Source organism: Lactuca virosa, chromosome 3, assembly GCF_052849685.1.
Source record: "Lactuca virosa cultivar CGN04683 chromosome 3, Lactuca_virosa_CGN04683_v6, whole genome shotgun sequence".
Lineage (NCBI taxonomy): Eukaryota > Viridiplantae > Streptophyta > Magnoliopsida > Asterales > Asteraceae > Lactuca > Lactuca virosa.
This window is the reverse complement of record NC_136428.1, coordinates 271,107,783-271,119,142: the sequence shown is the minus strand read 5'-3', so window position 1 is coordinate 271,119,142 and position 11,360 is coordinate 271,107,783.

The window sequence follows — 11,360 nt, the reverse complement described above, 5'->3', positions numbered from 1 at the left end:
GGTTTGGGAAGATCATTGTTGTCTAAACCAGACATCAACAATGGGAGAAATTCACATAAAGTTGATTTAAGTCCTTAATATAACACCCCATATGATATATTAAGGCTAGGACCCAACAAACTATTTTATAACTTGGAAGAGGGATGTCGTAGTCCAAGCTATAAAATATTTGAAGGTAGGTGAATGACGATTCACCAATTTCCACCAAGATAAACGAAATGTATTATTAGGTTTTAATTGGTTTTGAAACTCCTAGATTCTTTTGAGATTCATTGAACTTTTCAATGGCATGTTTCAATCTCGAGTGTGCCCTTCAGGTTTTGTGACTGGGATGCCAATGGAAAACGACATCCTTATTGGTTTTATTGGTTCTACTTCCTATTTTTTATGAAGGGAATGAATCTTTTTATCGAAGGATCAGAAAAAAAGGGTCCGGATCTCCTGCGGGAATGATTTGGAAGAGCCAAAACCAAAAATAGTGGTATTTGCTAGCAACAACATAATGGAGACAGCCAATCAATATAGATTGATCCGAAATCTGATTCAAATCCAACATAGCACCCATAGGTACATAAGAAATGTATTGAATCGATTCTTTTTAATGAATAGATCCGATCGCAACTTCAAATATGGAATTCAAAGGGATCAAATAGGAAAGGATACTCTGAATCATAGAACTCTAATGAAATATATGATCAACCAACATTTATCGAATTTGAAAAAGAGTCAGAAGAGATGGTTTGATCCTCTTTTTTTTTTCTCGAACCAAGAGATCCATGAATCGGGATCCTGATGCATATAGATACAAATGGTCCACTATGCAAATATACTTGGTACCCTTAGTATTTACCCCTCAATCGATGTGCCGGTTAACCACACACGCTCCAACGATACTATGATAAACATTAAGTTACCCTTTGCCTACCTTGTTAAGTCCAGGTTAGTGTGCCGGTTAACCACACACGGTCCACTAACAGCTTAAACAGAGTGCAAAGTGTAATTTCATGGATTAGCACCTTATTCACATTTTCCTAAGTAACTAAGATTGAGAATTTATAAGTGTTTAGTTACTTAGTATTTATCATTATACTTATAATGAAGGGAGAATTATAGTCCTTGTCCTACCTGTTCGGCTAACGACCCTCCACCGGTCAAGGAAGCGGTGAGTGAGAGTGGACACCCATTAAACTGCCATTTTATAGACAGTAACCTTATACCCCCCTTATAGACCAGCTTCGTGAATGAGGCCTACTAATGGTAAGACGACTTGCTCTTATACATATAATATATTAAACTTTTAATATTATAATAGTATAAGGGTGTATTTTAGACATTTAAAATACTTGGTGGTTTAATCTATTAATTAAACTAGACTTTTAATTTAAATAAACTCAAACCATATATTTATGGATTAATAATACTCTTTTAATTAAACGCTTTAATTAACTATTAATAAAGTCCATAAGAGTTAATTTGAACTATTCAACAAAACATCATAATTCCAATTATTAAACTCAAAATTAAAACCATTTAATTAATTGTTTAAGTTATGAACCCAAGAGTTTTAGAATTCAATTCTTTTTTTTCAAAAAAACTTTTCTCAAATTCCAAAACTTGAGGGCAAGTTTTGTAATTCTTGAAAACCTTTGGATTCCATAACTTATGGAATTAATGGTGTTTTATTATGAAACTTTCCATGTTCCATAACTTAAGAACAAGTTATGGAATTCTTTAAAACATTAACACCAAATTTTGTCACTCCGTAAAAACTTTGAATCAAATTTTTTTTTAAAAAAAACTTTCATATCCATAACTTATGGAAGTTTCAAAAACCCTTAAGATCACGACTTTAAAAAAAACTTTTGAGCTCCAAAATTTTATGAAAAAATATGTAACTCCTTAAAACATTTAGATCAAACTTTTAAAACTAACAAAATAATCATATCATTTTATCTTTTACTAAATTTGACCTAATTCAACTCATATAGCAAATGATTCAAATTTTACAAATAATTAGCTTTTCACAAAATCAAGTAATTATCTTAAAATTTGACAAACGTCATGTTTTTTTTTTCTTTTTTTTCCAACTTTGAAAATAAAACATTTGCATCAATATAACAGAAAACAACCCATGGCTCTGATACCACTGTTGGGTTTTGAGCATTCTAACACTCCTATGGTATACATGCAACCCTATAAACCTTGGATCTATGTTTTCTCTATTATACATGCAAATATTAACTATTCCAAGGTTTCATCCTAACTAGCATATTATGAAGCACCTATACTACAAAGTTCTAGTTAGATGACATACCTTTTGATGTAGCTTGATGTCTTCAAGCTTTAAGAGCTTAGCCCCAATAGTGTGGAAGCCTCAAATGGAATCACAAATCACCAAAACACCTTGGAAGAACTTGAGAGAATATGTATGCACACTAAAATCGGCCCACTCTTATTTTCACACACTTGTTCCAATTTTGTGAGCCAAGGACCCCTTTATATATTATGGAGGATTAGGGTTACATCCATGTAAACCCTAATACCCATGACCTTTCATTTACATAGGATCCATGGGTTAAAAGCTCGATGGACCATCCATGAAAGCTTAGCCCAACCTAAATGAAATTGGCCCATTCCATATATATAAGAGTCCATATTTAATTAGTTCTTTTTGATCACTTAATTAATTCTAAATTAATTCTAAATTAATTCTTGATCAATACTAATTAAATAATATGATTCCATATTAATATATTAGAACTTATAATATATTAATATAAATCGTAAATATACTATTCTCAAAAGACTATCCATATAAATTGTGCCGGTGAAGTGCAACCCAAATGGACCATGCCGGGTCGGGTCAAGTACATACCAAATATAGTTATGGACTTAGACATTAATCCAACACTAGGTGGGGATAAAGGTGCTGAGGTAACAGGAGGATCAGAACCGAATGGACTTGCCCCCGTATCAGATACGTTGACACGAACAGTAGGTTCGGTTGGATGAGTGGTGGTGGTAATGACGGTAGTGAATAGTGGGGTTGGAATTGGGATAGAGGTTGCAGTTGTAGAGGAGACAGGTGGAGGACAGGGAGCGATAGTAGTAGGAACCAAAAGGGGAATAGAATGAGGAGGCGAGTTTCGGTTACTATCATTAGTAGGTGAGGGTGGAGGCGAATTACCTCTAGGTGGACTGTCGGTTTCAGTAGCTTCGTCGTCATTTGACTCAGGGTCAGGCTGGCCATCAGAAGGAACATACTCAAAGTCACTACTGGATGGGGAAGGAGACTTCGGTCTACGAGCTTGATTTTTGGTCTTGCGTTTCTTTGGAGCATTAGGCTCGGCTTGATCTGACTTGCGTTTCTTAGGAGTAGAAACTTTGGAGGATTGACCAGCCTTTTCCCCTTTGTTATCAGACTTCTTCCCTCGCTTTGCATGCTTGTCTGCAGCGTCCAACGAGCTTTGCATCTCGGGAGTAAGCGGTCGTGGACCCGAAGGAGAAAGCTTTCTGTAATCTGCCATGACATGACTCGCACTAGATACACAGCGGTGCATAGATTCTGGAATTGACCCAATAAAGATAAACTTGGAGGGATCTGAGACAAGGATCCTCGTCGTATGAAATGTAGCAATCGAAGACATGAGGGAATCCGCCATGGTGGGAACAGTAAACTTTTCCATCGCCCAACGAGTGACGATAGTCTAAAATCGTGCACAAGAAATTTTAGTGTACCTTGAAGAAGAGCTTATACTCTGAATGAGTTGAGCCCATAGGATCGATCCATAGTCCAAATTAATCCCATGATACAGACCATATAGAATGGTCATGAAAGTCCTGCTCGTTCCGTCTGAACCAGCAACCCTCTCCGATAAGCCCTTGGAGAGGAGCGTTAAAATTCCGTTCCATTGAGGAGGAAGAGAAGACTTCTTGAACTTGGTGATTGTTGTGAGAAGCTCTGTGTACCCCATATCATACATCATCGAGTACAGTTGAGTGGTAGTGATGGAATCTGGGTTAACCACTGATTCAGCAGCAGGAAGGCGTAGCAATGAAGAAAACCTAGCCTTTGAAATTGAGGACTTTTGATGGACGATTTCGAAGAATATATGCTCCTTGGCTTTATCATAAACGGAAGATGAGTAGACAGCAGAGAGCATCGACATTGGAACACTTTCCACCTGTGTGACAGCGACCACCAGTGGTGAATACTTGAGACATTCGACCACATGTAGCATATACGAATCATAGACAAAGGGATTGAGTTCGATGACTAGATTCTGATTAGGTTTGATGGTCAGAAGAGTGGACTGAGTAGATTGATCAAAAACCGATGAAGATTCAGCCATTGTTGCAGGTGGGAAGAAGAAGATGAACAGTGGAAAATCGCCGATGTGTTTGTGAGAGATAAAGAAGATATGGTAAAGGAGTCCAAGAGGTCCGAGAAAATCTTTTATACCATCTCTAGGAGAGAGAAAAATTCGTTGTGATGATGATTTGATCTCTGAAGCGTCGCCATAAAAAGTTGGATTAGACAGCCTGGTAACGTCAGCAGGCGTGATATCAGGTGCCGTTTCAAATTCACGAGCCTTTTCAACCTTATCTCCTGTTCAAATTTTGAACCGTTTCAACTTCATGCAGACTCACCCTTATTTGATTTTTATTATTAAAATAAATCAACACCACCATAAACTAGATACATCCTTTCGCGTTATGGTAATCAACTATCGCTTCTTCATAATAAAGGATATCACCATATCTGTTAGAATCGAAAGCATAAATCTGAAAATTGCCATTAGTACCATAAACAAGAGTTTGGAAAATCATAAAGACCTTCGTGCAAGAGTGTGTCAATGAAAAAGAAATAAAGTAAAATATTTGTGGGATTTAAGTGATGTCTATTGAGACATGAAACTGATGATCCCGGGCACGAATCTCTTCCTTCAAAGTCAAGAGAGACTGAGAAGTGTCTGTGTGGTTTCCCGTGAAATACGATCAAATGTTTGTAAAGAAACATTGAAAGGCATCTTTTCAATTATAGGCTTTATAGGGTAGCTTACCTTCAAACGAACCTTGATACTTGAAATAAGACCGAAAGTAGGGTGAAGTACTTGTGAAATCGATGTGGTTTGTTGAACAAGTAGGTTTGAAAATATATATTAAGTGACTAGAAATTAGTAAGAAATCTAAAAAAAAGTAAACTGGATCTTATGGGAAGAAACGTCCTAGTGTTAGACAGTTTCATAAAGATCACGCAAAAAAAAAAGAGATTTCGTGAGGTAACAAGTAATAGCTTGAACATTGGATTTTGGGTTTCACTTAGCTCGTGGCAGACGTAAGTAAGATCATCAACACATAAATTGTATAACCATAAACCTCAGTGGTAATATCTGAGAGTCTCAAGGGTTACGAATTTGGAGCGAAACAGGATGTAGAAAAGTGAGGTGGTTAAGGAACCGAACGTACCTCTACTATATTAGAAGGACAAAGCAGAAAACTCTTCACTCACTATGAGAAGAGTTAGGTAGCTCGTGACTTGAGGGATTTTAACAGCCTGATTGGGAAGAAAAGATTGGTTGTTATCGAATCATTAGGGCTTCACTCAGTGTCATGGAGGCTTCGGTCCACATGCAGCAGCATGCTTCTAGGGACAGTTAACTAGTACAAAGAGAAGAAGATTATACCTGCCCCATCATCATCGTGTTTCGTATCTATGAACTTGAATTGTTGTTTAGAATAGAGATACAGAGAGAAGTAATGAAAATATTATTGGATTTTTGGAAAAATAATGAAAACAGAAAAGAAAATATTTTTGGATTTTTGGATTTTCTAAAAAATAATAAAAACAGAAAAGAAAATATTTTTGGATTTTTAGATTTGCTGAAAAAGAATAAAAACAGAAAAGATACAAAATCTAAACATTCGAAAGAATATGAAAGCTTTACAAAATTATACAACCGAAATCATTCCTTAGAAAAGATGAAGCGAAGTAGACCGAGTGTTCGGTTCATTTCGGTTCCCAAAAATTCAAGAGCCGAAATAGACCGATCGTTCGGTTCATTTCGGTTCCCAAAAATTCAAGAGCCGATATGGAATGATCATTCGGTTCATTTCGGTTCCCAAAAATTTAAGTGCCGAAATAGACCGAGCGTTCGGTTCATTTCGGTTCCTAAAAATTTAAGAGCAGAAATAGACCGAGCGTTCGGTTCATTTCGGTTCCCAAAAATTTAAGAACCGAAATAGACCGAGCGTTCGGTTCATTTCGGTTCCCGAAAATTCAAGAGCCGAAATAGACCGAGCATATGTTGTATTTCGCTTATTCAATTTTAGAGAGTAGAAGGAGGTTTCGGTTCTGACTAAGCTTCCATCATTCCCAAGACTTGGAGTATTTTGTTAAAGCTTGCTTCTGGTAAGGCCTAAGTGAAGATGTCAGTCAGTTGATATGAGGACCGAACGAAGTGAATTTCAAAAATTCCATCTTCAACGTGGTCCTTGATGAAGTGATATCTCAGTGCGATATGCTTTGCCTTGGAGTGTTGCACTGGATTGTGACATATTCGAATTGCACTTTCAGAGTCACAGTAGAGAGGGATTTTCTTCATGCTCAAGCCATAATCTCTAAGTTGGCTTTGTATCCATATGACATGTGATGTGCAGGACGCTGCAACAATGTACTCAGCTTCGGCTGTGGAGAGGGACACACAAGTTTGTTTCTTTGATTGCCAGCTGACAAGTTTGCCATCAACGAACTGGCACCCGCCGGTTGTGCTTTTTCGATCCAATCCACATCCACCAAGATCAGCGTCAGAGAAAGCTTGAACAAAGAAGCCAGATTTTGCAGGATATCAAAGCCGGAGAGACGAGGTTCACTTTAAATACCGGAAGATATTTTTTACTGCAATCATGTGAGGTTCTCTTGGATTAGCTTGAAACCTGGCACAATAACAGACAGAAAACATTATGTCTGGCCTACTAGCCGTTAGATACATAAGTGACCCTATCATTTGACGATAAAGAGTGATATCAACAGCCGGTTTCTCAAGAGATGGAGTCAACTTCATGTGAAATGCCATTGGAACCTTTACTTTCGAATCTCCCTTCATGCCGAACTTCGTTAACAACGTCTTTGTGTACGCTTCCTGATTGATGAAGATGCCTTCAGGTCCCTGTCTTATATTCTATCCAAGGAAAAAGTTAATCGCGCCCATTGCGCTCATTTCAAATTTAGTCTCCATCAACTTCCTGAATTCAACTGTTAATCTAGGATTCGTGGAGCCGAAGATGATTTCATCGACGTAAATTTGAACAATCATTAAGTGTTCGCCTTCTTTCTTGCCAAAGAAGGTTGGGTCAACCGAACCTTGCTTGAAATTTGACATTTTGAGAAACCGAGTTAGAGTTTCATACCAGGATCTTGGTGCTTGCTTTAATCCATAGACCGCTTTATCCAAAATGTAGCAATGATCATGATACTTCTCGTTCATAAATCCAGGTGGTTGCTCAACGTATACCGTTTCTTCTAGTTCTCCATTCAAGAAAGCACATTTTACATCCATTTGGAAAACTTCGAAGTTTTTATGTGCAGCATATGCCAAGAAGATTCTTACAGATTCCAACCTTGCTACTGGAGCGAAGGTCTCTTCACAGTCTATTCCCTCTTCTTGGAAATACCCTTTCACCACCAGCCTCGCTTTGTTGCGAATCACATTACCCTCTTTATCTAACTTATTTCTAAATACCCACTTTAAGCCGACTACAGATGCATCCTTTGGCGTGGGAATTAGTCTCAAAACGCGATTTCGTTAAAACTCATGGAGTTCGTCTTGCATAGCTTGCACCCAATCAGAGTGATCAAGAGCAACATTTACCGTCTTCAGTTCTACTTTAGAGACAAACGAATTAAACATGCAGAATTCTACTTGAGAGAATAAAGCAGTTTGCTTCGCTTTCATTTGAGAGCGAGTGAGAACACCCTCAGATGATTCACCAATAATTTGTGTTTTAGGATGACCCTTTGTCCATTTTACGAGAAGAAGGTAATTGGGATCATAGGCAGGATCCAGCTCAGCATTGACTTCTTCTTCCAGTTCTGACATATCTCCTTCGTAATTTGCATTTTCATTCTCCCCCTCAAATGGTGAACCAAATCCTATGTCAGGTTCAGTGCTCTCCCCCTCAGATGGATCTTCATGGGTAGGGCTATTTGAAGGATTCTCCCCCTGGAAAGGCATGTCGTTTGGTTTTGGTCTAGACGAACCCTCCCCCTGGAGTATTGAGCTTTCTCTTGGAGGGTCATCAGTAGCTGGATGTTCACCGAATGTAGTAGCTTCGCTTTGATTCTGCTTCTCGGTTGGTTGATGAGGCTCGCTTTCCATGACTTTAGCAACTTCATCGATGATTTTTTTCAAGTTATCAATTTTGTTATCTGCTGCTTTCGCTTCTGAGTGGATCGCCTTTTCTGGTTCATTAAAAAGTACCATGTACTCATCAAACATATTAGCAATAGGAACCGATACTTGACCGGATTCTGGAAAGATTTCCTCCATTGGAATTTCGGTTGTTCGCATTTTCTTCATATAATTGTCGTCAAAAGTGACATAATAGGATTCTTCAATCTTCTTCGAGCATTTACTTAGAACCCTATATGCTTTTGAAGTAAGCGAATAACCAAGAAAGATTCCTTCGTCTGCCTTGACATCAAATTTGTTTCAGTTCGCTTTGGAATTGAAAATAAAGCATCGTGAACCGAACACGTGGAAAAACTTCACATTGGGCTTACGATTATTCAAAATCTCGTATGGAGTGATGGAGAACCGCTTGTTTAGGAATGATCGGTTCTGAGTGTAACATGCAGCAGCAATTGCATCCGCCCAGAAATATAGAGGTAGAGAGGCGAAGCTCAGCATGGCTCGCACCGCTTCACATAAAGAACGGTTTCGCCTTTCAACGATCCCATTCTGCCGTGGAGTATAGGGAGCAGAGAAGTTGTGAGTTACTCCCTTTTCAGCCAGAAAATGTTCAAAGTCTTTATTCTTGAACTCAAGACCATTATCGCTTCTAATCTTTCGAACCACCTTTCACAGCTGCACTTCCACTTGTTTGATGAAAACCTTCAGCTTGGGAGTCGCTTCTGATTTCTGTTTAAGAAAGAAAACCCATGTGAAGCGAGAAAAATCATCTACAATTATAAGTATAAACTTACTACCACCGAAGCTTTCGATAGCTGAAGGGCCACATAGATCGATGTGCAGTAGTTCCAGAGGTTTGATGATCTTTGTATTGATTCGAGAGGGGTGACTTTTTCGACTTTGCTTGCCCATCTCGCATGCTGCGCACAAATGTTCTTTGTCAAATTTAAGAACAGGAAGTCCACGCACGTGATCACCGAGCACCAGTTTATTAATATCTTTGAAGTTCAAGTGTGATAGTCTTCGGTGCCACAACCAGCTTTCATCTGAGTACGCCTTCGATAGCAAACATATTGCAGGCTTTCCTTTTATTGGGTTGAGATTTAGAGGATACATTTCCCTTTTTCGCTCAGATTTCAATAACACTTTCTTCGTTTGCTTGTCAATTATTTCTGAGCCCTCATCGTCAAACGAGACTTTTAAACCGACTCCTATAACTAGTTGAGAAACACTGATGAGGTTGCGCTGCAGTCCTTCCACGTAGGCCACTTTTCGTATTGAGAACTCTTCGTTGGTGATCATCACATACCCTTTGATCGTGCCGTAAGAGTTGTTTCCGTATTTCACACATCCACCATCCTTAAGGGACCTAAACTCCCTAAGCTCTTCCCTCCTTCCAGTCATGTGACAAGAGCAGCCACTGTCAATATAACATTCTTTGTCAAACTGCTCGTCACTGATAACCTGCAAAATTAAGCAGATTTAGGAACCCAAAGTCTCTTGGGCCCTGGTGAGTCTTTTACAGAATAGGGAATTGCAACCGAAAGATCAACCATATATGTTCTTTTTATTAATGTGGTTTCATCTTTTCGTTTGATGGTGTAAACTTTGATTTTATTTCTATCTTGTTTTAACTGGTGTGTGTTATTGTTAGAAGGTTTCTCAATAGAGGTTTTCTTGGAAGTTCTAGGGTTAGCTGACTTTTTGGTGTTTTGGACTAAAGTATCTGAGTACAACTTCCCCTTTCCTTTGACATCCTTCACAGAGTTAGGTTTTGGTTGAAAGTGAGGAGGATGGGATTTAGGACCGAAACTTGACTTTCAGTTCTGAGCTCTTGTGTTGGGACCGAAACTGGACCTTCGGTTTTTGGCGTAGTAGGAGTTGCTACCAAAACTTGTCTTTTGGTTCTAGTGACCACAAGTATTAGCACCGAAACGGGTCATTATGTTCGCCTGACGGTACGATTGACGGTGATTGCTAGAATGAGACTTGGCATGCGCTTCCTTTTTTAGAGTAGAAGCTTTTTCAGAGCGAACATAAGAGGAGTTTTGAGACTGCCAAAACTGCTTTCTCTCATTGAGATTTTTCATGTATCTTTTGTTCCTCTGTCGTTTCTGTTCAGAAAGTTGCTCTTGAGTCAAGTGAATGTTGGCCTTAGGTTTCACTTTCTTCTCATAAGCACCGGTTGTTGTTGATGAATCGCTGGTAGCTTTCAATGGTTCATCTGGTATTTCTTTTGTACCACTTGTGCTGGGTTTATCAAAGCTTGAGGGCTTGTTGAGGGGTTTGGGTATGTATCGTCCCTTAACTCTCCATGAGGTTTGCTCTGACAGACCAACTGTTTCATCTGCATTATCGATGGGAGCAGACCAGAAGTAGTTATCACAACCTACAGCATTATCTTTGTCAACTATTGATGTCAACTATGCCGTTTGCTTCTTAGTTACCCCAGTGACTGCATACACTTGGTTTGGTGTAGTTTGTACTTTCTGATAAACAACGTCTTTTTCTTTGTGTTTCTTGGATTTGTCCTTTGACACCCGAGCGTGTTCAACCGAATTTTCAGGTATGAGGGGTTTTGCTGCTTCGGGTTCACTCTTCAGAAACTCTGAACAATCGACCACATCTTCTACAGAGATTTCGCTCATCCCACTTTCTTCATCAAATTCAAAAGTAGTTTCTAAATTTATTTTATTTTCTGAACTCAATTTGGCGTTGGATGAATCAAACTTCTGTATAGTCTCAGTCTTTGTTTAATTTATCGTTTTTGTCCAGTAAATTCTTAAGCATGCATTTATGTTCTCTAGACTCAATGAAAGATTCAATTTTGTCCAGTCCATACTTGTAAGTGACAGAAATTTCATCCGAGGACATTATTGATTCACATTCATCAATGATTTCATCCTCCTTAAATTCAAGGAAAGGCAAAATCATTTTATGAATCTGTTT